At 48.2% G+C, this 26,946-nt stretch overlaps 1 protein-coding gene across 4 annotated transcripts in view; it reads left to right on the forward strand.

Moving 5' to 3' along the window:
* LOC119978086 (neuronal-specific septin-3-like) overlaps positions 1-26,946 on the forward strand; it is a 400,144-nt gene that overhangs the window by 131,790 nt on the left and 241,408 nt on the right. Inside the window, exon 1 of one of the 4 annotated variants that reach the window (XM_038819478.1) lies at positions 17,928-18,111. The exons of the other annotated variants lie outside the window; for them this stretch is intronic. The gene's annotated coding sequence lies outside the window, so the exon portion shown is untranslated. Of the gene's footprint in view, positions 1-17,927; positions 18,112-26,946 lie in introns of those variants that run through there. 4 annotated transcript variants of the gene reach the window in all.

A 26,946-nucleotide genomic window follows, 5' to 3' on the forward strand; every position in this document is an offset into this window, starting at 1 on the left:
GTGTTACTGATAACCAAGTACCCCTGTCACATGAGTTCCGCTAGTTTATGGTTCTGTGGTATCTATATATTTTGGAGTAAACAATATGTGTTATGCAGGGGGGTGGAATAGCATTTGATTCAAAAGCGCACAGTTTATTGAATACAGTAAAATAATATGAGAATGCTTGAATGTGAGATAATTGCTGGAATTCTCCGCCCTTTGGGGCTCCCTTTTCCCGCTGGCACTGCAGCTCCGCCCACGGATTCCCCGGCGGCAAGCAGCGGGAGTAGAGAATCCCGCCGCCGGTGGACGGCGCACGGACGAGGAACACACGGCTGGAGGGTCCCGAGAATCCCGCCCAGCATGTTGGAGGCAGTCACCGTCCCGAACCATTCTCATTCACTTATTGTGAAGGGAAAGAACTGGGTCGACAACCCACCTGATCACCTGAACCTTAGCTACTCTTCAAATGGACCTGGCATTCTCAGCCACGTTCTCCAATTCGCAGCCACGTCATGAAGTGAGAAATACTTTGTGTGGTGAGTTGTTCTCCCTCCGAGAGAGCGAAAAGCTTTGCAAACGTTCCCCTCACTCCCAGCAGCATTGGCGATGAGCTTCAAGCGTGGATTGCTGCTCATTGAAGTGAAAGGATTAAATCCCAAACTGCTGTCAACGGTCAAAGGACTACATTGGATGTACGACACAGAAACAGGACCAACCTGTCCATGTCGATCATTACGCTCCGCAGCCTCCATTCCTCTTTTCTCTTTTCCCCCCATCCTTCCCCTGGCACCTTTCCGGCTTCTCCTTAAACCCATCCATACTATTCACTTCAGCCAATCCCTGGGCAGTGAGTTCCACATTCACACCACTCGATAGGTTCAAGACGTTAGGCGATTTTCTCCATTTCGGCGGCATTTTCCCGCCGGGGCTAATTTGCGCTCCCGCTGGAAGCAATTCCCAATCCTTCGCCATGCAAAGTTATGCATGATGAGGATTGCGAGGGATTGCCAAGGGAATCCCACTATTGGGCTGCCATTTTGAGCGCGTGGCCCCATAGCGAGGCTGGCCACTCACATAATTCAGTCTGCACGCCAGATTTTCTGGGTTCCTCCCCTTCCCCCAAGCATGAGGGAAAGCGACCCATGCCTACCCTCCCAAGAGATCCCTAAATAAAGAGGCCACCTCAGAGACTCTCAAAATAAAGAGAACCCCCACAGACCCCCCCCCCCCCCCCCCCCCGTCCCAGAAAACAGACCACTGCCTCGAACACCTCCCCCCCCCCTCAGAAGAGAGACCCTGGGGGATTTCTAAATTTAGGGGGTCTCTGGGTGATGTCCCTTTATCTAGGGTGTCTCTTGGGGGGGGGGGAGGGTCTCTTTATATAAGCGGTATGAGTGGGGCAGTGGGGCGGGATCTGGTGGGGGTGGGGTGTGCAGGTCTTGCATTGTCGGAGGGGACTGTGGTGGCCTTCAGCTGGACTTGTGGGGGGGGGGGGGAGATCCCCCTTCGAAGGTACCTACCCCCTTTGCCCACCGTGAGGTCACCACATCAGGGCCACACTTCTCCATTCCTGTAATCCCGCCGATGTGATTCCTGGCCCAGGGAACAGGAGAATCATGCGGGCCTGGAGAAGGTGGTGCCCAACTCCCTAAGTGGATGCAAATGAACTTCGCTACTGGCAGTGCAAGGCGGAGAATCTCTCCCTAGGTTTGCCCATTTAAATCATTCATTGCCTTCCCTGAAGTAGGGTTTTGGTCGGCCAAGAGTGCGAAAGTTGAAATGTGTGGAATAGACCAGTTAACAGCAGGTCTCAGCGTTGCTGGTTTGTTTGGGTACCCAGGGGTACCCCTTTGGAGGGGTAATGGTACCTCGTTGGATCTGGTCCCAGGACATCTTTGGTGGAGGTCAGATGTCCTATGGAATTGCTAAATGTAGGCATAAATGTGCGTACAAAGTTGGTAAACTCATGACTGTCAAGTTCATTGGAACTGTCAACAGGCCTGTCAAAATCAATTGTCAAAACTGTCAGAAGCATCTGTCAAAGGGACAGCACTTTCCAAACCCGTGATATCTACCATCTCGAAAGACCAGGGTAGCAGATACATGGGAACGCCACCACCTACATGTTCCCCTTCAAGCCGCACACTATGCTGACTTCGAAATATATCACCGTTCCTTCACCGTGCCTTCAGGGCTACTGCCAGGCTGGCACTGTCAAGGTGCCCAGCTGGCATTTTTCACATGGCGGGGCCGGGTCCAGGTGTGCCCTGCATGGGGGGAGGGCGGGGGGGAGGCGTTGTTTGGCCGAGGGTCCCCTTATAGATAGGGTGGGGTTTTGAGGGGGCTCAGGGGTCACGTCGGGGGGGGGGGTCGAGAGATCAGGGCGTCATTTAAAAATGCCGTCCCGATCTCTCCCTGCATTGAGGAGCTCTGATGAGCGGGAGCCCCTCAGTGCAGGAAACCAGGCTAAGTGCAACCTCGGCCGTGCGGTCCCCACTGAGGCTCCTGATCTACCCGAATGGCTGTTCGGTTGTATGGTGTTTAGCTCAGTTGGCTGGACAGCTGGTTTATGATGCAGAGCATGACTAGCAGTGTGGGTTCAATTCCTGAACCAGCTGTGGTTATTAATGGAGGCCCACCTTCTTTACCTTACCCCTTGCCTGAGGTGTGGTGACCCTCAGGTTAAATCACCACCAGACAGCTCCCCCCACCCCCCTCAAGGGGGAAAGCAGCCTACGTGTGTTATTATTCCACCAATCGTTATCATACGATTGGTACATCTATGATAAACACATCACATAAGGACTGGGTTCCCCCCCCCCCCCAGTTTTGGGCAATTCAGAGCAGATAATTTTGGGGGGACAGCTGAGTGACAATGCCAAATGTAGCAGTGAAGATGTTGGTCTTGGTGTGACCAGCAGATCACCATTAAGGGCAAAGTTCAGGTTGCAATGCAAAGTCGCAGTAATGAGGCGTAAATAATCCTTTGGCCTTATTCAGCAAAAAATAACAATCTATTTTGGTTCTATTGTATCTCAAAACCTCAACAACTAAAAGCAGATCATCTTAATTGCATCATTCCATAACCCAAATTTCAGTTATTGTGACATTTGATAGCTGCACAGATTTTGTTCAACTGCTTCAAAGGAGGTGTCATCAAAGGTTTAAATAGTACATACAACGCATCAGGATATTTTAAAATAACAATGAGGGAGTCTTTCTGAAAACAGATGTTGCTACAGATGGAGCTGCAAGTTGACACTAACAGAAAGCGTTTCTTACCAGTCGACTTCATTCAGTATTTTTCAGTTATTTAACAGTGAGACGGGGCAGAATATTGTGCAAAGCAACACATGTTTTCTTGCTATAACTAGATGATCAAGGCTGTGCGGACACCTGTCGCAAAGTGCTGCTCTCGCGAGAAACTTTTACTCAACAAGATTACTAATACAATGGCTAAAATTTGTTTGGGAATAGATCAGCTATTTTGTTAATGGAGGATAGATATTCGGCTGGATGTTTTTTGACTGCACTGCCATTTTTAGCTGTGACTCAATAGGCAGCCCTCTTGCCTCAGGGTCAGAAGGTTATGGGTTCAAGTCCCATTGCAGGTCTTGAGCACAAGTCTGTGCTGACACTCCCAGGAAGTGTCATCCCTTTGAATGAGATGCTAAACTGAGTTCTTAATCTACCCTCTCGGGTGAATGTAAAAGATCCTGTGACAGTATTTTGAAGAGGAAGTAAGTTATCTCCAGTGTTCTGGACAACATCTAACCCTTCAGAAAAATGACAAAAGCAGAAGATCTGGTCATTATCATATTGCTGTTTATCAGAGCTGCTGCGCAGAGTCACGGCGACACGGTGGTTAGCACTGCTGCCTCACAGCGCCAGGGGCTCGGGTTCAAATCCGGCCTTGGGTCACTGTCTGCGTGGAGTTTGCACTTTCTCCCCATGTCTGCGTGGGTTTCCTGTGGATGCTCCAGTTTCCTGCCGCAGTCCAAAGATGAAAATGAAAATCGCTTATTGTCACGAGTAGGCTTCAATGAAGTTACTGTGAAAAGCCCCTAGTCGCCACATTCTGGCGCCTGTTCGGGGAGGCTGGTACGGGAATCGAACCGTGCTGCTGGCCTGCTTGGTCTGCTTTAAAAGCCAGCGATTTAGCCGAGTGAGCTAAACCAGCCCCTGTGTTGGATTGGTCATGCTAATTTGCCCCTTAATGTCCAACGGTTAGGTGGGGTTATGGGGATAGGGTGGGGGTTTGGGCCGAGGTGCAGTGCTCATTCGGAGGGTCGGTGTGGACTCGATGGGCCGAGTGGTGTCCTCCAGCACTGTCAGTATTCTCTGGGACATCCTGTGGTACTGGAAGAATCTCTATCAATGCAATCTTTAATTACACTAGCAAATAGTTGGAGCTGTTGGTAATACAGAGGCCCACAGAGTTATCTACAGAATAAGATGGGTGCTGTAGTCATGGAAATGTACAAGTCTGTCACCCGCTGTGCTGGTGAGGAAATCATATCACCGTTAATCAGATTGAACTGGGGTTCACTGCCAGGCACTGCTAAATTCACCAATCTCTCCTAGCATTATTATCAGTTCATTAAATAAAATCTAGGGCTGCCTTTGCTGAACAGAAACAGCAGGAAATGGCTTACTCCTGCTCAGATCATGAGTGGTAAACAAGTCGTCCCTCGCTGTTAAATGTGCCCCTGAGAGTTTGAAAAGATTGATTCGGCTGCACTGACTGAACTACTTGCGTTTGTCCAAGAAACCAACTCAGTCGAACAAACATAAAAGAATAACCCGGTGCAGCTCAATCTAGAATATGAATTGCTTAATGTCGCAGCGTTAAAGAAGAAAATGAAGATTGAAAAACCAAATGTGTTTCTGGGTTTTTTTCTAGCTCTAGGCTTTGACGATACCATGAGCAGCGCTGCACCCAAATAATATCACTGTTATAAATTCGGAAATCGAAAGCAGGAAGGATTTTGTTTCCTCCCAAGGACTTTTGCCCCCACTGCAAAGTGTTGGTGCGAGTGTGTTTTTTTTTAGCACTGCCCCTTTCTCAGCTTGCCCTGTTAAATGTAACATTTTCCCATAACTAGGCTGATTCTGGAATATCCCACATCAGATCAGACACCCTGTACTTTAACAGGTAGGGTAAAGTCGGCATAGTCGCAGGTGACCATCGGCTGCTTTCCCCTTTGAGGTCACCACACCTCAGGCGAAGGGCAAGGTGGGGCCTTTATGAATAACCTCAGTCGGTAAGGCAATTGAACCCCGCGCTGCTGGCCCCGCTCTGCATCACCAACCAGATATCTAATAAACAAACAAAGAAAAGTACAGCACAGGAACAGGCCCTTCGGCCCTCCAAGCCTGTGCTGCCCATGCTGCCCGTCTAAACTAAAATCTTCCACACTTCCGGGGTCCGTATCCCTCTATTCCCATCCTATTCATGTATTTGTCAAGATGCCCCTGAAACGTCACTATCGTCCCTGCTTCCACCACCTCCTCTGGCAGTGAGTCCCAGGCACCCACTACCCTCTGTGTAAAAAAACTTGCCTCGTACATCACCTCTAAACCTTGCCCCTCGTAGCTTAAACCTATGGCCCCTAGTAATTGATCCCTCTACCCTGGGAAAAAGCCTCTGACTCTGTCTATGCCCCTCAATTTTGTAGACCGCTATTAGGTCCCCCCTCAACCTCCGTCGTTGCAGCGAGAACAAAGCGAGTTTATTCAACCTCTCCTCAGAGCTAACCAAATGAGCTAAACTGGCCCTCAACGTACTTTATCATTGCTGCCAGCACACCACCAGGTGCCGCTTCTCAGTGTGAAAGTCTAGGCCCAAGTATGGGATTTGAAATGAAATGGCACCAGTCCTCTTCGAGCGTGAGCAATTCCTGTCAAAATAAAGGCGAGGCTAGTGGCTCTCCCCGTCATTTATGGATCAAAGTTTGGCAGCTTCAGGTGAAGACCCAGCTAGTGGCTAAATGTGAATATCCAAAAGTGGCATCTCTCCACCTTCAACATTGCAAAGATTGCATCTCGCTCTTAACCAGGGGCTGGTTTAGCTCACCAGGCTAAATCGCTGGCTTTTAAAGCAGACCAAGCAGGCCAGCAGCACGGTTCGATTCCCGTACCAGCCTCCCCGAACAGGGGCCGGAATGTGGCGACTAGGGGCTTTTCACAGTAACTTCATTGAAGCCTACTCGTGACAATAAGCGATTTTCTTTCTTTTCTTTAACTTCGGCATGTTGCCCGTGTTATGGGCCCAGGGTTTAGAGAATCCCAAATTGTACCATGGAGTTCACCTGACCCACAACTTTTAATGGATTGTGGTATGGGGAGCACACGGCTCACTCTACAGATATGGTAATGCAGAAAATGGACCAGTGTTTTTTTAAAAACAAAACAATGTTTATTCTATGAACTCGAGGTAACCTTTTTAAAACAAACAGTGAAGATCTTAGCAACCAGTAAATCAAATACACCCCCCAAAGAATACAACACTAAGTAACCTGTATGCTGTCCTTTTACACCCAAAAGACTTAACAAACCTTCAAACAGGAGCACATTAGGTTTACATTTAATACTGAGACCTTTTTACAATTCTGAGTTGGCCAAATTATCCATAGATAGTCTTTGGATGGCAGAGATCAACAGCAGTGCAGCTCACTGAAAAAACACAGACACACCCCAAGCTTTTCCTCAAACGGAAACTAAAAAGCAGAAGTAGAGCTCAGCTCCACCCACACTCTGGCATCACTCCAGTAACATGAGCAGCTCCATTTCTTAAAGGTACATTTCTTAAACACACATTTCTTAAAGGGTACTCTCACGTGACACCCGTGAAATGCCCGTTGAACTCACCACAGAAAATTAAGTAAGCCTTATTAATGACACGATAATGGTTAGTCACGGCCATCAACCTCTCCCACACCGCAAATTAACTTTTTTTTCCTCATTATTCATTCATGGGATGTGGGTGTCACTGATAAGACCAGCATTGGCCACCTATCCCGAATTGCCCTTGAACTGAGTGGCTTGCGAAGTCACTTCAAAGGGCGTTTAAAAGTCCACTTTGCTGTGGATCTGGAGTCGAATGTAGGCCGGACTAGGTAAGTAAATAAGGACGGTGGATTTCCTTCCCTGAAGGGACGATAGTGAACCGGTGGGGTTTGGTCATCATTAGACTTTGTAAACTCCAGATTTTGTTTTTACAAATTTCCGATTTCACCCTCCGATGTGGGGGGGATTTGAACCCAGGTTCCCAGAGCATGACCCTGGGTTTACTGGCCTAGTGACCACTACACGCTCTCATTCTTTCAGGTCTTAATTTTTTTGGAGGCATTTTAAAAGAAAGCTTACTTTACTTCTCTTGCCTTTCCTGATACGACATTGAATGAATTATCTTTTAATTGACCCTACTGCTCTTCATTTCACCATTGTTCTATCTCATTTCTTAAGGTGCTAGTTATCCTGTTGGTTGTTTGCCTGGTTTACTCAGGTCCCAGTTACCCTGTTCCCCCACTGCACTGTGAGCTGAAGAGGGTAAGGGAGAAAAGTCCCAACTTGGGCAGACACCACCCGGTCCATTATGATGGCAAATCCTGGCCATAATATCTTTCCGGACTTGGAAGTGGCAGGAATCTTTCGTGAAACCTCATTTTTTGTTCAAAATATCAGTCGTTCCCATTTCCAAACTGTGTGATTTTATTTGAAGGGAAGTAGGAAATGGATTAATCTGAAAGCAATTTACAGTGCAGAAGGAGGCCATTCAGCCTATCGGGTCTGCACCAGCCCTTGCTCCAATAGAACATTTTGATTTGATTTGATTTATTGTTACATGTACTGAAGTACAGGTATTTTTCTGCGGCCGAGGAATGTACACAGTACGTACATAGTAGACACAAGAATCATCAACAGGGAACATTGACAAAAGGTACATCAACTAAACAGTGATTGGTTACAGTGTGGAACAAGGGGCCAAACAAAGCAAATACATGAGCAAGAGCAGCATAGGGCGTCGTGAATAGTGTTCTTACAGGGAACAGATCAGTCCAAGGGGGAGTTGTTGAGGAGTCTTATAGCTGTGGGGAAGAAGCTGTTCCTATGTCTGGATGTGCGAGTCTTCAGACTTCTGTACCTTCTGCCTGATGGAAGGGTCTGGAAGAAGGCAATGCCTGGGTGGGTCTCTGATAATGCTGTCTGCCTTCCTGAGGCAGCGAGAGGTGTATACAGAGGCGTATACGGTTTGGCACCGTACTGAGGCCCAATCCCCCACTCCTAGCCCCGTAACCCCACCCACCTTTTGGGCAATTTAGCATGGCCAATTCACCCCCTGGTTGTGCCCAGCTCTATTCCCATCCTGAACCCTGAGGAGTCCCTCCGGCTATGCTTCTCTCTCTCTCTCGATCGAGCCCTGTAGAGATCCTCTGACTGTTCTGACTCCTTCCCCTTCCTTACTGAAGGTGTCACGCTGACTGACTCCACCTTTGTGCAGGTGATCTCTCTCAAGCTGTCCCATGTCCGTTGCCGAGTTTTCCCCTCTGGCTGCCACCACCTTTGTTCGTTGTTCCTGCTCCTTCACTGAAGTGTCCTTCTGCTTACTCACACTCTGCTTGTCAGAAAGCAAATGACAGCACTCACCACGTCCCTTGATTGGAAATCTTTTGAGAACACTGATTTGTACCTCAACAACAACAACTTGCAATTATAAAGCTTCCCTCATGCCCCAAGACACTTCACTGCTGGAATCTGAAGCAAAAACAGAAAATGCTGGACAGTCCCTGCAGGTCCTGCTGCGGTATCCAGTATTTTCTGTTTCGGTTCGAACCTGAAACCTTGGAGAGCTAAAAGCCAGTGTGGCCTTTTCATTGAGAGGAGTTGTGCAAATCCTTCCTCTGCTCCCACTTCAATGCGTTATCTTAAACCGAGCCAGCAGTGGGATGATAAGTAAAAGCTACTTTGGCAGCTGCGTGCGGGGAGATTCTCTCTGCTCCTGTTTCCTGGAAGCGGCTGGGAATGGACTGACAAATCACTGTGACTAATTTGGGTGTGGTTTGCTGTGCTTCCTCGCATCGAGGAGGGAAGGGAGGCTGTTCCTTCGGAACTTGCTTCAGGTTTTCCAGAATTAAATGACACGGCGCTTCATGGACCCTGCGGGAAAGTAGGTGGTAAGAGGTGAGGAATGGCAGTAGGGATGGGGCTGCGTCGGAGCACATTCGGGAACAGATTTCAGATTACATGGTTGTCAGAGCAGTGAGTCTGGTTACACTTGGGGAACCACTGCCCTCCTCAATGGACAGTTACCAGCAATGGAATAACATTACAGCTAAGTATCTCATCTGCAATTGGTAAATAGGATGTCACAAGTAAGAATTAACTTTCAGCTGTATATTGAAAGATCTGTAGAGTGTAATAGCTTAATTTTGTTCATTGATAGAGTTGCTGCTGTGTTGAACTGTCACATTAAAAGCAGTGCTGGATTACAAATACCAACATCATTTGTTTCTGTTTGTTTTTAAACAGCACATCAAGCTAGGTTTAAGAAATGTCTTTAAAATATACCGCATTGAACTATCCTGTCGTACAGGATGCAGTAAAATTGTACTGTTGAAATCTGCTGATGCCTGAGTCAGCCGATAGTGTGATTAGGTCTTGCAAGATTTCTGATAAAGCTGTCTGCCACATTGTCAGAGACAGTGAATGGGATTGTCTACACTTTTCCATGTTGTCATTTCACTGCCGGAGATGGAAGCTAAGATTGTCGATTTATTCAGGTTAAAGCCACGTTTATTTTAAATGGTGCAATCGAGGAGGTGTGACTGTAATGTCCACTCTCTCCCATCCTCATTTTCAAACGATTCCATGAGCGTCCACTTAACCTCCTGCAGTCAACCTCAGAACTCTCCCATGATTTCTGTACTCTCATTCTGATCCCCTGAATATCCCCAATTTTAATACCCCCACCAGTGGCGATATGCTTTCATCTGCCAGGGGGAGGGTGCCTCCAGCTCTCTCCCTGGACTCCCCACCTTTCCCTCCTCCTTTAAGACTCTCCTCAAATCCTTTGAGCAAGCTTTTGATCATCCAGCTCTAATATTTGCCCAAGTGTCAAATTTATTAGCCTTCCAACGCTGCCGTGGAGCACCCCCCCCTCCCCGAGTTATTTTCTGTTCAAGGTGTTGTGTAAATGCACGACTGTACGAGTCTGTGCAGAAGATTTTGGTTTAGACGGGCAGCATGGTCAGTGCAGGCTTGGAGGGCCGAAGAGCCTGTTCCTGTGCTGTACTTTTCTTTGTTCTTTCCACTTTTCACAGTTGGCAATAGGATCGCCTTGATCGGTCCTTAGATCTATATTATGCCAGGTGAAAAGTAGCGGGTTCGAATAACAGCGGTCTTTTGAATAGCATGTATTGCAAGTCTGGTCAGAAAGTTGGTCTGAACCACTTGCTACTTTCAGTCCCTTTGGGGTGAGAGAACCGCCATTCTATTTTCACACACGCCTCCAGACCCTTAACAGTTCCACAGCGTCACTGGAGATACAGAACTTCCCGGTGGAGCCGGCCTCCACATTGCTGGAGGAGGTGCTGACGATAAGGGGACTGGAGAAGGGGGTAGTGTCAGCAGTTTATAGAGCTATTTTGGAAGAGGAGAAGGCACCACTGGAAGGGATCAAAGGAAAATGAGAGGAAGAGTTGGGAGAGGATATGGAGGAGGGGTTCTGGTGTGAGGTGCTCCGGAGAGTGAATGCCTCCACCTCGTGCGCGAGGTTGGGGCCGATACAGCTGAAGGTGGTGTACAGAGCACACCTCACGAGGGCGAGGATGAGCCGATTCTTTGAAGGAGTAGAAGATGTGTGTGAATGTTGCGGGGGGGGCTAATCACGTTCATATGTTTTGGTCCTGTCCAAAGCTAGAGGATTACTGGAAGGAGGTTTTTAAGGTAATTTCTAAAGTGGTGCACGTGAAACTGGACCCGGGCCCTTGGGAGGCCATATTCGGGGCGTCGGACCGGCCAGGGTTGGAAACAGGCGAGGAGGCAGATGTCGACCGAAGGCAGATCCTGCTGGGATGGAGGGCAGCCTCTCCACCCTGTGCCCTGGCATGGCGGGGGGACCTGTTGGAATTATTGACCCTTGAGAAGGTTAAGTTTGAACTGAGGGGAAGGATGGAGGGTTCTACAATTCATGGCCATTATTCATTATGCACTTGCAAGAACTGGATAACATTGAACATTAGTTGGAGCGGGTGGGTGGGAGGTTTGGGGGGAGGGGGGCTGTTTGTGTTAACGGCGACTATGGGTGATTCCTAATTCGTTTTTGGAATTTGTTTGTGTGAACATGCGAGCTGATGTTTGGGGTTTGGTGGCAGAATGGGATCGTTGTTATTGATATGGGGATTGACTTATTTGTTACTGATTATTGTTTATTGTTGTTGGGTGTAAATTTAGGAGAAAATGTGAAAAAGGAGAATAAAAATATTTTTTTTAAAAACAGTTCCACAGGGTCGTGTATGTTGCTGCGCCCTCTGAATAAGCATGTTTGGATTGAAAATAACAAACTCTTCACCGTATCATCTGTGTTTTTATAAGGGTACGACTGTGCATTTTGTTTCCTGTGACACCACACTTTCTCTGTCAGGCTTAATTTTTAGGCAGGCCTTGTGCAAAGAGGCAAATGATGTTCAGAGGAAATCCACCCCCCCAACCCCCCATTCTTCAGCCCTGGCTCAGGAATCTGAAATGTTTGTAGCTCTGAGACCTCAGCAATCACATTGGTTTTTTTTTTTCAAAAACCGAACATAATCTTTGAGATCTGACCTGTTGCCTAAACTGCGACTTAAATAGGATTGACCTCATCCTGCATAGGTCCCCTCATCACATAATTAAATTCCACCTTTAAAGAAAGGTCACTGTTGCTCCTAGGTGTACCCTACCCCTGCAACCTTCTCTCCCCCCCCCCCCCCCCCTCCCCCCCCCCAATTCTAGCCTCCGATCCTCCCCAATCTAACCTTCCACAGTTCCCGGCCTCCTATCAGCTCCAATCAAGCCTCCCATTATTGCCGGCCTCCTACTCTTCCCCTCTGGCTCCACTGAACTGAGACCTACGACCTATGGGGTCCTCCTCGGGCCTGGTCATTCAGGCGTCAGGCCGAGGGCTCTGCTCTCACACACACCCACAAAGCGTCCAGGCCCTCGTGCGTCAGACCTCAAAAGTACACGCGAGCAGTGCCACTTCGAAAACCACTCATTTTTGATTTTGATTAATAATAACGCCGCTTCAGGAATGATAGCGAAACCTTTTCATCTAGCTTACAAAATTCAGAGTAATTTAGCACTTTTCGAGCATTATTATTGCCACTTTTTGAAGAAAAATGTGCGTTATTCTTATTTACTGCGAAATTGTGGCCTGTCTTTGATATGGAAAAGATTAGCAAGCCACAGTTACACATCTTTAATGAATTCCTGCAGTTTTTATCCCCCCCCCCCCCCCCCCCCCCCCCCCCCCCCCCCACCCTCCCTCCACCCCTCGGAATTTTCCTCTTTCCTTCTGGAAGATGTTTACAGAACTTTTGAAGTTATTTTTTTTATTAAATAAAAGGGTGAAATCACTGCTATGTTCAGTAGATGGCATCGCTGTTTAATAGAAAGATGTTATTTTAATCTCCGCATGTGGCCTCCTTGCTCTGTTGCAGTGCAGTTTATAGGTTGACATGCACCCATCATTGTTGACGTTGTTACAAATGTTGCAAAGAACGTGGCCCTGAAATTCTGAGAGGTTCCTGGAGTTTCCTTCCTTAATTCTGGCGAGGGGGTGGCAGTGTGGGGTGGCGGTTAGCACTGTTGCCCACAGCGCTGAGGACCCGGGTTCGATCCCGGCCCCGGGTCTCTGTCTGTGTGGACTTTTCACTTTCTCCCTGTGTCTGCGTGGGTTTCACCCACAACCCAACGATGTGCAGGTTAGGTGGATTGGCCTCACTAAATTGCCTCTTATTTGGAAAAGAAAGAATTGGGTACTCTAAATTTATTTATTTTTAAATTCTGGCGCGGGAGTGGTCAATCCAGCCCCCAACTCCCTAGGTTCAAACGCTGAATTTTCACTGGGCTTCCCTCACACCTTCCCACAAATACAGTTATGCATCTACCTACCTACCATTAGTGGGAGGTAGTGGCACAGTGGTAATGTTTTTAATCTAGAGATCCAGGGTAACACGCTGGGGATCTATGAGTCAAATCCCACCACGGCAGCTGGTGCAAGTTACATTCAATTACCAACACCTGGAATTGAAAGCTAGTCTCAGTAGACTGTGAAGCTATTGTCATTTGTCACTAATGTCCTTTAGGATAGGAAGTGTGCAGGGCAGCACGGTGGCACAGTGGGTTAGCACTGCTGCCTCACTGTCTGTGTTGCATTTGCACATTCTCCCCGTGTCTGCGTGGGTTTCACCCCCACAACCCAAAGATGTGCAGGGTAGGTGGATTGGCCACGCTAAATTGCTCCTTAATTGGAAAAAATTAATTGGGTACTCTAAATTTATTTTTAAAACTTTTTGCGAAGCGTCCTCATGAGCTCACCAAATCAGGACATCTAAGCCCCACTATTCTTGAATAAGCAGCATGCCTCATGCATTACTTATAAAGTGGGACATGAGTTATTGTTGTGATTTACCAAATCCCTTTATGGATGTGTTATTTTACATAAATTTAAAAGATTGTCAAGTAAGTGGCCGTTTGGGACTGACGTTGCGAGAAAACTCTTCGCTTGGAGAGTTGGCAATCTTTGGAATCCTTCACCTCAGATCATGGACGCTCGGCCATTTCTGTTTTATTTATTGACCAGATGTGGGTGCCATTGGCTAGGCTCATCCCTAACTGCCCTTGGTTCATTGGAAGGTGGTGAGCCACCGTCTTGAACCACGGCAGTGTGTGTGTGTGTGTGTGGTGTAGGTTACACCCACAATGCTGTTAAGGAGGGAACTCCAGGATTGTGACCCGGTTGAATATATTTAGGGCCGAGATGGATAAATGTTTGGATGCCAAAGCAATCGAGGGTTCTGGGGAAAGACAGGAAAGTGGAGTTACAGCAGAGCGGGAAAGCCATCCCTGGGCCATTAGCTGGATGAGGCAAGGATTGGAGGCAGGAGGAGGACTGAGGGAATGGCAATGAGGGGTAATCTGGGAGAATTGCTGAGAGGGCAGGAGTAGATTTGCAGTGAGCGATGGGGCAGAGAGGCACGGTGCTTGAGGAGGCGGGAGTGGCAGGGAGGATAGAGGTGCTGAGGAGTGGGGGGGGGGATATGGTCAGTGGCAGTCAGTGGTGAGACTAAGCAACGGGGTTAGGGTTAGCGCTGGGAGAGATGCTGAGGACTGGGGTTGTTGGGTTAGTGGTGGTGGAGAAGAGGTATTGCAGTTTGGGGGAGGGGGGGCCAGGATCAGTGGCAATGACGGGGAAGCTGTCCAGGTTTTCATTTGCAAACACAAAATAGATGACTCTAAAACCCAGGGGTCTCGGGAGATGTAACGCAGCTTTTGAGTTCAAAAACGTTTGTTGCTGACAACACTGGCTACTGGAGTGTCTCTCTACTCTGCAAATGGCCCTCGTGTTAATGCACGATCCATCCCTCCACATCCACTTGTAGGAAAGGGATCCCGTCTTAAAGGCAATAATTCCAGGGATCCAACTTGATCCATTACCGAGCTTTCTCACGTCTATGACTTCATTTACCATAAATGATCGTGCTCTGGTTACTTTGGCTGGCTTCTACCCTCTCTAGCAAATTTGGAAACACGAGGCTCAGTCTCGTTCTGAGATGACATTTCATTGGCAGTTCTGCTGGTGGAACTCTCGGTGTTGCGTGCGGAGTGGTACAGTAGCGAAGGAGGAATCGGGGGATTGCGGTCTCCGGGGAGGTGGAGGGGGGGGGTGCAGTTCCAATGTGTTTAATACCCTTGAGAATGGTGAAGTTTTGAAATTCATGCTTGTGTATATGGTTCCATTGTCTGATACCATGTCTTCAGGTGATCCGTGAGGTGAAAAGCATTGCTATAATCTTCTAATGGTAGCATGCAATGTAGGTGACTTCAGCTCAAAAATGTCCATCCATTTAAGAGAGTGCATTAATCATGAGAATAAACATTGTGCCCAGGAATGGACCAACATAATGGATATGGATTCACGCCCATGGTCGGTCAGGCCATTCTCAAGGGTGCAGTGGAGTTGTAGCAGGAAACCTTTGTTGTAGTTGCTACTGTTGACAGTGCTTAACTAGCTTCTCGATATCAGCAACAACACCAGGCCATCACACACAACTCCTGGCACAGTCCAGGTCTCGCTGCAGTACAAGAGTGTAGAGATCTATGTTGTCAAACACTCGCTGCTGTAGCGTACAGACTGCTGATCAATGTTGGATCTCCTTGCCAATTTTGGCTTTTTCGACAGAGGTGACGTCCCAGTTATGAGAAGTCCTGAACAGACTCTCAGCTTCAACATAGGTGGAGTGTGGAATATTTTGCTGACCAGTTGTGCGGTGTGAGGTTTTTATTCGACAAGATTCAAAGGGATGACTGGGTCTCCTTGGATACAGAATTGCAGAGATCGTGCATGACTTGCAAATTTGGTGCAGAGTGCGCAACGGCACTGGAGCCGTACACTGTCGATCATGTATGCTCATGGTGGTCAGTTTAGTTTTAGCACAGAGGCGCCTGAGGTTAAAGAGTTTTCCATATAGGTGATGGATTTCACCATTGCTCTTTTAATTGGCGACCTGTTATTAGGAGCCTGTGGTGTTCTTTGTGATTCTTATTATTAGGATGGATGTCGTGGTGTTCACAAAGATCACAAAAGCTATAAAAGTCCAATAACAAAGCTAACATTTATAATAATACTTATTAAAGCTCGACCACTTCTATAGCAATCTAGTAATCTACATTCTATACTCTACCAACAGTAGTCTCTACACTCTCTATATAGCTAGACCATTCCGCTTTACCCCCCCCGGGGCCCGATCGCCCCGCACCCCCCCCCCCCCCCGGGACCCTGGAGCCCGCCCACGCCGCCAGGTCCCCCCGGTAAGGGACCCAATCTGATCCACGCTGGTGGGACTGGCAAAAAAACAGCGGGCCTTCGGCCCATCATGGGCCGGAGACTTTGGGCAGCCCTGGGGCCCATTGAGTCACGCTGGTCCCCGCCATTCTCCGGGGCGGACGGCGCGACTCACGAGTCGCCGACTTTTGGAGGGCCGGAGAATTCGGCGGCCGGCGGGGGTGGGATTCACACTGACCCCGGCAATTCTCCGACCCGGCAGGGGATTGGAGAATCCCACCCTCAGTGCTTTATATAGTTCTGCATCGAGCGCCATCTAGTGGTCAATTAGGATACCACATTAACCCTTTATATTCTAGACGTTCTACATAATATCACAGAGCCCACCATCAGCAAAAGTGTTGGAAGGTGGGACGATGTCGTGGAACGAACTATAAGTGCATGCTCCAAACTTTCACGTCCCATCCCCTCCAACATTTCTTTCGCTCCAACATTTCAGATTGATGGCCTTGCATTGGGGCTGAAAAGTTGACCGCAGCTTCTCGCCTCACTGGGGGGGTCGCCTGACCTTTCATTTTCATTTCGGATTTTTGGCGTTTTAATTATATTTTGGATCATACTTTCTTGATGAAAGAATGAAAGAACTTTTTCTGCTGACAATAAAAGCCAAGCCAGTTTTGCAATACTAAGTTACGTTTTGCAGTGGAGTACCAGGATTATCACTTTTATGTTGCAATTTAGGAAACTTGTATCATGTGCGAAGGCAGTCAGCACATTTTTACACTTGTGCATTTCGTCCAGCAGTCACACAAACAGCCTCGTTTACAAGCCATTTATCCACCTAGATTGGAGTTTGAGCCTTATAAGGGATTTATTGAAAATGTCAGCTCATCCCCCCGCAGAGTCCTCGAGATTTAACTAAACTGAATCTGACCAATTACCCTGAAACAGTCTTGTTCTGAAATGCATTGTGACCTCTTGTAATGGGAAACATATTTGAATCCGGCTTACAGTGCAGTGGTAAAATGATTTCACAGATAGTGGCAACTTTCTATCCCCGGCTGTAAAGTCCCTTCTTCACAGTCGAGTCGATGTGCTGATGGAGAAAACAAAAAATAACACCCCCACCCCCCCAAGTTAGTGGACGAAACACTTTGGCTTAATCTTCTTCACATGCCGCGTTTTCATCCAGGCACCTCTTGAGCAGTTGTCATTCTTGGTGGAGTCTGTTCCTTGCAGCATTAATCATTAACAGGAAACGTCCGACGTTATATTGAAACAAGATGTGAAGCTGGACGTGATTTCTCTCTCTCTCTCTCTGGCAGTATTTCTCACCCGTCAGATTGCTTGAGTTTTTTTTTCCCCCCCTCCAACAGCTTCTGGGAGCAAGTGGTTCATTAAAATCAGCCCCATGGCTTCATTCATTCTCAGGGTAAAAGTTGAGGTGGGTGGGGGTGGGTTTGTGGAATCAGAGATTTAGTGAAAGCAGACTGGCATTTGCATATGAAGAACGATGTGCAGGCATCCCACCGGTTCTTAAAGACTCTCCACGGAGATGTGAAAGATGCAAAAGAGGGCAAACTATAAAAGCAGGCTTTTCCATTCAAAGCTTGAGGATGCGAGCCTACTCCCTGTGGTGACCTCTTGATTAAGCTGCAGTGGAGAAAACCAGCATTCTCAAACCACTTTAATTTCCTCAGCAAAGTTTTGATGGTCGTTGGCTTTTTAAAAAAAAAACACATACCCAGGTTTTATATTCTGTTTAATGCTGATCTAAACGTTTAATTTGCTGTTTGTGCAGGAGCAAGTTTTCAGGATTCTACCATATGCTCGTCTCCTCTCGTGCCTGTCATTCAATGAGATTTTGACACAGGGTTACATGCTATTGTTGAAGTCCCCACATGCTCTCCACTTCCTCTGGAGTGCAAAGAGTGCAGTAACTCCGTGCTTCCTGTTCGAACTTTCCTGTGTTTGCACTCTGCTGAGAGACTGCCTTTCACTCCTGAAAGCAGATAGTGGCAATATTGCACCGTCCCTCCTGTAACATCTGCAGGGGAGAGGGGAGCCAGGCCTTAAGGAAGGTAAGTTCTGCCCATACTTGGTTACTTGAAAAGTAGAAGAGTAAGCTTGTCCTGTTGGAGACTGTGGCTGATTTTGTTCATGTGTGCTGTGTAATGAGGGAAATCGGGGAAGCACTGTGGAGTGGGTGTGACCTTTTATATGGCACTGGTGTGTGAGGGAAATCTAATTGCATAAATAGAAATTTCAGACTGTTACTGCAGGCGAGGTGAGAGAAATGTGCTGATTTAGTTTGTCTCCTGCTTAACGTTAAGGGCCGTTCGCCGGAATATTTAACACGAGCATTCCATTGTGCAGTTTCTGTTCAGTACTTCAATATTTAAACGGACTGAATGCTGTGAACAGGAAGTATTATTAATGCTGTACTTAATGATGCTCGAACAGGGGGAAGAAATTGAACACTTTAGTGCATGGGATTGGGGGTGTGTTAACCCGTAATTTATCCAAAATTGTTTTTCTGAGAACAATTGGTAGTTCTCCAAGAACAAGTTATATTCTGTAGTGTACTAGTGGTTGCTGGATCCTGCTATTATCGGCAATGTAACTAACCCTTTCAGGTATCAGCTGTTCAAGGTTAAAATCCTGAAATTGACTACTTCAACTGATTTGTCTGACTAGATTACACTACCTTATCAGGGTCACCTTGATATGAATGTACAGTTTGACTTTAGTTATCAGTTACGTGGCTGGCCAGTGAGTGACACTTTATAACTGTTGTTTTAAAGATTGTGCACAATTTTGCAGAAGCACTGTTGAGATAGGGTTCAGTATACACCGAGCATAAAATGGCATGCTGAATGGGAGTGAGCACCATCTTTTCATCACTGAGCTAGGGCTCAGATTCAAATTCAGTCCAGGCTGATGTGGAGTGAATCTCTCCGCTGGTGTGCGAACTGCAAGGGTCCCAAAATGAAAACAGCATGGGGAAGGTCTCATTGAAATTCCTACCAAGCATGAATCTATGGGGCAAACCGCCTTACTGTGGCGTTAAATTAGCAATCACACTCCAAAAAAAAAAGGGTAGTTGACAGTGGAAGCGGCACACCTGTGTCGCGAGGGTGGTTACTGAGAAATTATTGACCCAAAGCAAGAGAAAGCTTTATTCTGCATTCGAACAGTCATGTGTCTGAGCCAGGAGCTTCTCTTGAAGTTGATGCTCACACTGTATTCTAAGCATAGATACATAGAACATACAGTGCAGAAGGAGGCCATTTGGCCCATTTGAGTCTGCACCGACCCACTTAAGCCCTCACGTCCATCCTATCCCCATAACCCAATAACCCCTCTTAACCTTTTCTGGACACTAAGGGTAATTTTAGCATGGCCAATCCACCTAACTTGCACATCTTTGGACTGTGGGAGGAAACCGGAGCACCCGGAGGAAACCCACGCAGACCCGGGGAGAACTCACCCGGGGAGAGCTCACAAGGCTAAATCGCTGGCTTTTAAAGCAGACCAAGCAGGCCAGCAGCACGGTTCGATTCCCGTACCAGCCTCCCCGGACAGGCGCCGGAATGTGGCGACTAGGGGCTTTTCACAGTAACTTCATTGAAGCCTACTCGTGACAATAAGCGATTTTCATTTCATTTCATTTTCACATGAAGACTCCGCACAGACAGTAACCCAGTGGGGAATCGAACCTGGGACCCTGGCGCTGTGAAACCATAGTGCTAGCCATGTGTGCTGGCCCTTGGGAATGCAGATTCTTCAGAACTGACAGCAATAAAGAGGACATCCGCTACTTGACGGATTGTGAACCAAAAACCCTCAATATTACCGAAAAGTGAAACATGTTACCAAAATGTTTGATCTTGCACGCAATCGGGACAAATGTAAGAATACCAAATTTCAAACTGGTCACCATAATTTATACCATAGGAGAAAAAGGTGCTGATTGATTGGCAAGTTGACCGTGGCTGAGACGTTGCCATGGAGAATGCAGCGGGGAAACCCTGCATGATATGTTTTTGTAAAAATAAAGGCATTTCCACAAACAATTCCAATATATTTCAGATCCTGGCATGAGGCTGAGTTTGTCTTGTGCATTGGGGTACACGTCCAGAGATTCCTCAAAATTGCCACCAGGTTGATAGGGTTGTTAAGAAGGTGTATTGTGTGTTGGCTTTCATTAACAGGGGGATTGAGTTTAAGAGCCATGAGGTTCTGCTGCAGCTTTATAAAACCCTAGTTAGACCACACTTGGAATATTATGTCCAGTTCTGGTCGCCTCATTATAGGAAGGATGTGGATACTTTGGAGAGGATAGAGAGGAGATTTACCAGGATGCTGCCTGGACTGGAGGGCATGTCTTATGAAGAAAGGTTGAGGGAGCTAGGGCTTTTCTCACTGGAGCAAAGAAGGGGAAGAGAAAATAAGGCTCCTTCACCTGAGGAAGGAGCAGTGCTCCGAAAGCTCGTGTTTGAAACAACCTGTTGGACTTTAACATGGTGTTGTAAGACTTCTTATGGAGCAAAGAAGGCAGAGAGGTGACTTGATAGAGTGTACAAGGTGATGAGAGGTGTGGCTAGCCAGAGACATTTCCCCAGGGTGGAAATGGCTGTCACGAGGGGACATCATTTTAAGGTGATTGGAGGAAGGTATAGGGGACATGTCAGAGGTAGGTTCTTTACACAGAGAGTGGTGGGTGTGTGGAATGCACTGCCAGCAGAGGTGGTGGAGTCAGAGTCATTAGGGACATTTAAGCAACTCTTAGACAGAAACATGGACAGCAGTAAATTGAAGGGGTGGTAGGTTAGGTTGATCTTAGATTAGGATAAATGGTCAGCACAACATCGTGGGCTGAAGGGCCTGTACTGTGCTGTACTGTTCTATGTTCTATTCACCCGGGTGGTTCAGACTGCCGGAGATTTCTGCCACAGCAAAGTGAGATATGCTTATAATGGAGAGAAAACAGTCCGTGGCTCATTCAGTAGCACGGTCACCGTGTAGCCAAAAGGTTCTGGGTTCAAGTCCACCCACTCCAGGGCTTTTGCACAAAAATCAATGGAGGGAGTGCGGCACTGCTAAAGGTGCTGTCTTTTGGAGAGGTGGATATAAAATATTCCATGGCTCTGTTTCGCTGATGAGCTGGGAATTACCCCCACCCAGTGTCCTGGCCAATATTTACCCTCAATCAATATCATAAGGAAATTAGCTGGTCATTAGCACATTGCTGTGTGCAAATTGTCTCCTGCCAATCCTACATTACAACATTATACTAAACTTCAAAAGCACTTCATTGACTTTTAAAGTGCTTTGAGAAACTTAGTGGTCATGAACGTGCTATATAAACGCAAGACTTTCTGACATATCCCAGTGGTAATGGTTTGACAAAGCTGTAACTATCCAAAATAGTTGCAAAGACTACACTGGGCCCCACCGCTAGGCTACCCAGAAACCAATCAATTGCGTCTCAGCGAATCAATATTGCAAAAAGACCTGGGCATTATTTACACTGTTTGCAATCTTTCTGTCTGTCACCACAGCATTTAGTGGCAATTGTAACTTTCTGACTGCAGTGTTCATATCAATCTAACTAACAATGTGATGAGAACTGTTTGCACGTTATTAGTGCTCCCCTGACAACGATACCTGAAAGCTTGTTATGTTTGAAAGGTGTCCTTTTCTTCTGGTCAGCGAGTCTCCATAGGTAATTGCTGTACAATTATCAGCTTGCTCTGATCACATTTCCTGGGTCTGAGAAGCTCATATTGCCATTCAATTGAGACATAATAAGAGCTTTAATTATTGTAGTGTTCTAACTTGTACTTTTGAATTGGTGAGACTTATGTTTGGAGCACAGAGGTTCATTTCTAACAATAAAAAAGTAGATTTCCTTTACTTTTGATAAGCTTCTACTTGACTTCAGCTTGAAGACACGAGGTGGGATGTTGATCTTTAGCAGCAGTTTGAAGTCCGTTCACTGTGAACTGGCTATCTGTTATGCATTATGCTAGTTTGTGCTTTCCTCGGGAAATATTGACAAGATTTATTAATATCAAACTCAGTACAAACAATAGTGACACTAGGGAAGGGATTTTCCCATCTTGGAACTAAGTCCAGTGGCGGGATAAGGGAATGTGGAGTGTTTCCGGCTGTGGAGGTCAGCTGGAAAACTCACCAAATCTTCCATCCCCCTCATTAATTATGCAACCACGTGTTTTGCTCCGTATTCTGTGGCAGGGCAGGCCTGATGGCGTGTAGTCCACTGTCCTTTTCTGACGCCATATTGAAAAGGCGCCCAATATCACTGACTCACTATTGAAAAAAGAAGGTGGATCTCCTGCCTCGGGAGCTCTCTGGGATAGACCTGACTCCGGGAGCTCTCTGGGATAGACCTCCTGACTCCGGGAGCGCTCTGGGATAGACCTCCTCACTCCGGGAGCTCTCTGGGATAGACCTCCTGACTCCGGGAGCTCTCTGGGATAGACCTCCTGACTCCGGGAGCTCTCTGGGATAGACCTCCTAACTCCAGGGCCCCTCTGGGATAGACCTCCTGACTCCGGGAGCTCTCTGGGATAGACCTCCTGACTCCGGGAGCTCTCTGGGATAGACCTCCTGACTCCGGGAGCTCTCTGGGATAAACCTCCTAACTCCAGGGCCCCTCTGGGATAGACCTCCTGACTCCGGGAGCTCTCTGGGATAGACCTCCTGACTCCGGGAGCTCTCTGGGATAGACCTCCTGACTCCGGGAGCTCTCTGGGATAGACCTCCTGACTCCGGGAGCTCTCTGGGATAGACCTCCTGACTCCGGGAGCTCTCTGGGATAGACCTCCTTCTCCAGGACCCCTCTGGGATAGACCACCTGACTCCGGGAGCTCTCTGGGATAGACCTCCTGACTCCGGGAGCTCTCTGGGATAGACCTCCTGACTCCGGAAGCCCTCTGGGATAGACCTCCTGACTCCGGAAGCTCTCTGGGATAGACCTCCTGACTCCGGGACCCTTCTGGGATAGACCTCCTTCTCCAGGACCCCTCTGGGATAGACCACCTGACTCCGGGAGCTCTCTGGGATAGACCTCCTGACTCCGGGAGCTCTCTGGGATAGATCTCCTGACTCCGGGAGCTCTCTGGGATAGACCTCCTTCTCCAGGACCCCTCTGGGATAGACCACCTGACTCCGGGAGCCCTCTGGGATAGACCTCCTGACTCCGGGAGCCCTCTGGGATAGACCTCCTGACTCCGGGAGCCCTCTGGGATAGACCTCCTGACTCCGGGAGCCCTCTGGGATAGACCTCCTGACTCCGGGAGCCCTCTGGGATAGACCTCCTGACTCCGAGAGCCCTCTAGGATAGACCTCCTGACTCCGAGAGCCCTCTAGGATCGACCTCCTGAGAAAGAAGGTGGTTCTCCAGGGACATTCTGCTGCTGGAAAATGGACCCCTTCCAAATCTGGAAGGTCCACCTGTAGATGCTCCCTCCCTCCCCACCCAACCCACCACAGGTGGCCAATCCTGCACCAAAGCTGGATTTCCCGCAGTGGGGGGAGGGGAGGGGGTGATGGGGTGCATGGGCTTCCAATCCGTTAATTGCAGGTTAATGACCAATTTGGATTTTCTCACCAGCCCAGGTGGGGAGTGTGCCAGGGCCGGTGGCAGGGGAACGAAGCTTGGCGAGGGGTCTGGTGCCCGCCGCCCAACTCATTTTTCGGCTAATGCTCCATTCTCCACCAAGCGGGATTCCGCTGGGTCACCGTCTGCGTAGGTTTCCTCCGGGTGCTCCGGTTTCCTCCCACAATCCAAAAGACGTTAGGTGGATTGGCCATTATAAATTGCCCTTAGTGACCAAAAAGGTTAGGAGGGGTTATTGAACATAGAACATAGAACAGTACAGCACAGAACAGGCCCTTCGGCCCTCGATGTTGTGCCGAGCCATGATCACCCTACTCAAACCCACGTATCCACCCTATACCCGTAACCCAACAACCCCCCACCCCTTAACCTTACTTTTTTTTTAATCCACCTAACCCGCACATCTTTGGACTGTGGGAGGAAACCGGAGCACCCGGAGGAAACCCACGCACACACGGGGAGGACGTGCAGACTCCGCACAGACAGTGACCCAGCCGGGAATCGAACCTGGGACCCTGGAGCAGTGAAGCATTTATGCTAACCACCATGCTACCGTGCTGCCCTTATGTGGTTATGGGGATAGGGTGCAAGTAAGGGCTTAAGTGGGTTGGTGCAGACTCGATGGGCCAAATGGCCTCCTTCTGCACTGCGTGTTCTATGTTCTAACCAATCTTTGCAAGTTAACTTACGGCTTTGTGAAATTTTTATAATTTTTGCTTTCAGACCCGAGGTATTTGTGTTCACAATAAAGAACTAATGTCCAAACGAGGCTTTTGAAAAACATTTTGGATGAGTTAGTTGCTTCAGTTTCTGTATTTGTCACACAAAATTTTAATGACTGGCCATTAATCGGTTCCCTTTATTTGAAGCAACTCCTGTGGCTCAGGAAGTTCTGAGCAACAGACAGGACAACGTATTGTGTAGCTTCTCATATCGATCTTTTTGACTACTTTTTATTATCGGGGCTCTATCAGGTGATCTATCCCATTATCGGGGTATTTTCATTAAGGGGCTGGTTTAGCTCACTGAGCTAAATCGCTGGCTTTTAAAGCAGACCAAGGCAGGCCAGCAGCACGGTTCGATTCCCGTATCAGCCTCCCCGGACAGGCGCCGAATGTGGCAACTAGGGGCTTTTCACAGTAACTTCATTGAAGCCTACTCGTGACAATAAGCGATTTTCATTTCATTTCATTATCAACTGAGAAATCGCTGTATCGTGGAACTAACCATTGATAAAGGATAGGTTTAATTTGAGTGTGTGCAGGTGGGGGAACTCATGCTCCACATTCGGACTGAAACCACTTTTTAGTTCTGCTTTTTAATTTGTTTCTACAGCCTTATCATTCACATTCGGGAAAAATGGAGTCAAGGGCCTGGATTCTCCATTCTGGAGTGCAAGTGCTCCCGCTCGGAATGGCACTATTTGGTGCCGCCCTTTCGGCGCCGACCTTTCGGCGCCGACCTTTTGGCACTCACCTGTTTTGGCGCTGACCTTTTTGGCGCCGCCAACATTTCCGACGTACTTCATTATCTGTTTAAAGGGCTTTAAGTTGTCCCCCGAGGCCCTAAAAGGCTACATAAATGCATATCTACCTTCCTGCTTTTTTCATCTTTTGAAACGTGAGCTAAAAGGTTGCCCCGGAATCCAAGTGTGGGTGTGGAGGTGAATGTGCCTTTAAGGCTGTGTGTCTATTTACTGACCCTCGCCATCGGCAGGAGGTTAGAAAGTCAAACGGCTTCCAGGAGCAGAGTTAAACATTGCATCGCACTGTGAAGAAATGATTCGCAGCAGGCGCTATTATTTTTTTTAAGAAAGTTTTAATTAATGGAGGATCCCCTTTGGGGTCAGAGTTGCGAACGTTTAATGCGAAGGTAGCTCATGAAACTTTCAAAATGGAAAGCGGAACCGTTTAACCCTTCGGGGTCACCATGCCCCGTGTAAAATCCCAGATGTCTCTGCAGATCTATTCCTGCTCTCTTCAGCATTCCGATATAAATTGATTCACCATCGGCCGCGCCCCCAGCTGCCTTGGCACCAATCACTGGGCGTGACACTCATATGCCGCCGTGCTAATTGTAATTTCGGCGTTGAAGTTAAATAACTAGATTCTATAGACTATTCAGGCTTCTAAGGACTACGGAGGGGGAGGGGGGGGGAGCCTGTGCGAGAGAGGGGGGGGCTGCCTCTTGTGGGACACATACACGGGCTTTCCGAGGTTACTAACGGAGGTTTATTACATGCTTTAATTTTGATTTTGGCGACAAACCGTGGTGGGCCAAGAAAATGAGCGCCATAACAACTGGCGCCAAAAAAAGGGGCCAAAAAGGCGGCGCCAAAAAGCACCCGACCCCTCCCGCTAGCAGTGAATCGTGAATGGTCTCAGCTGGCATTAAGTGTGATTCACCTTCACCTTGCAGATATATGCATGATGGGGACAATGCCGGATTCCATCTAAATTCTGGTATCGGGCTGTCACTATAAGCAGTCGGCCTGATCCCAAAGTCTGGCGCAGGCCTCACTCGCCCCCACAACGCAAATCCTGACTCCCCCTCCACTGACGAGATGGGCACCCCAAGCCCGCATCAAGGAGGAGTATCTGCCCCATCACGGGGATAACCGGTCATTCCCCACCACACACAGTGGGTGACCCCCCCCCCCCCCTCTCCATCAGCCACTTCCTTCAACCCCCCTTCAGGCCCCTCCATTTGGCATTGACAATGATGCACCGCCCCCTGACACCACACATCTACACCCTGACAGTGAAACCCACGCCTGGTGCGGAGGAGCCTGAAGGGGTTAGTCCAAATGTAGTGTGCCCGTTTGCCACAGGCTATGCTGCAGCGGGCCCTGGGGGTTGGATGGGCTCTGTCTGTGGGTGAAGGGAAAGCTAAATAAACCCCCCAGCAACTGTGTCTGAACCATTAAGCTGTCAATCACAGGCTAATGGAAGCTATTGCTCTGTGGAATTGAATAGAAGCTTTGCACGTCAAAGGGGATTTGATCCACCCAACTCCCAGGACCCTGGGGGGGGGGGGGGCTTCTGCAGCCTGGCAACAGCAGTAGAGGAGCACGTCACCAGTGCAGGTGGGTAGTGTGCCAGGGCCGGTGGCGGGGGAACGAAGCTTGGCGATGGGTCTGGTGTCCACTGCCGAACTCATTTTTCGGCTAATGTTCCATTCTCCACCGAGCGGGATTCCTGCTCGCAGCGGCGAGGAGCGGTGAATCCCGGCCAAGGTTTCACCAGCTCGTGAATGCATCCTATAAACA

Source organism: Scyliorhinus canicula, chromosome 15, assembly GCF_902713615.1.
Source record: "Scyliorhinus canicula chromosome 15, sScyCan1.1, whole genome shotgun sequence".
Classification (NCBI taxonomy): domain Eukaryota; kingdom Metazoa; phylum Chordata; class Chondrichthyes; order Carcharhiniformes; family Scyliorhinidae; genus Scyliorhinus; species Scyliorhinus canicula.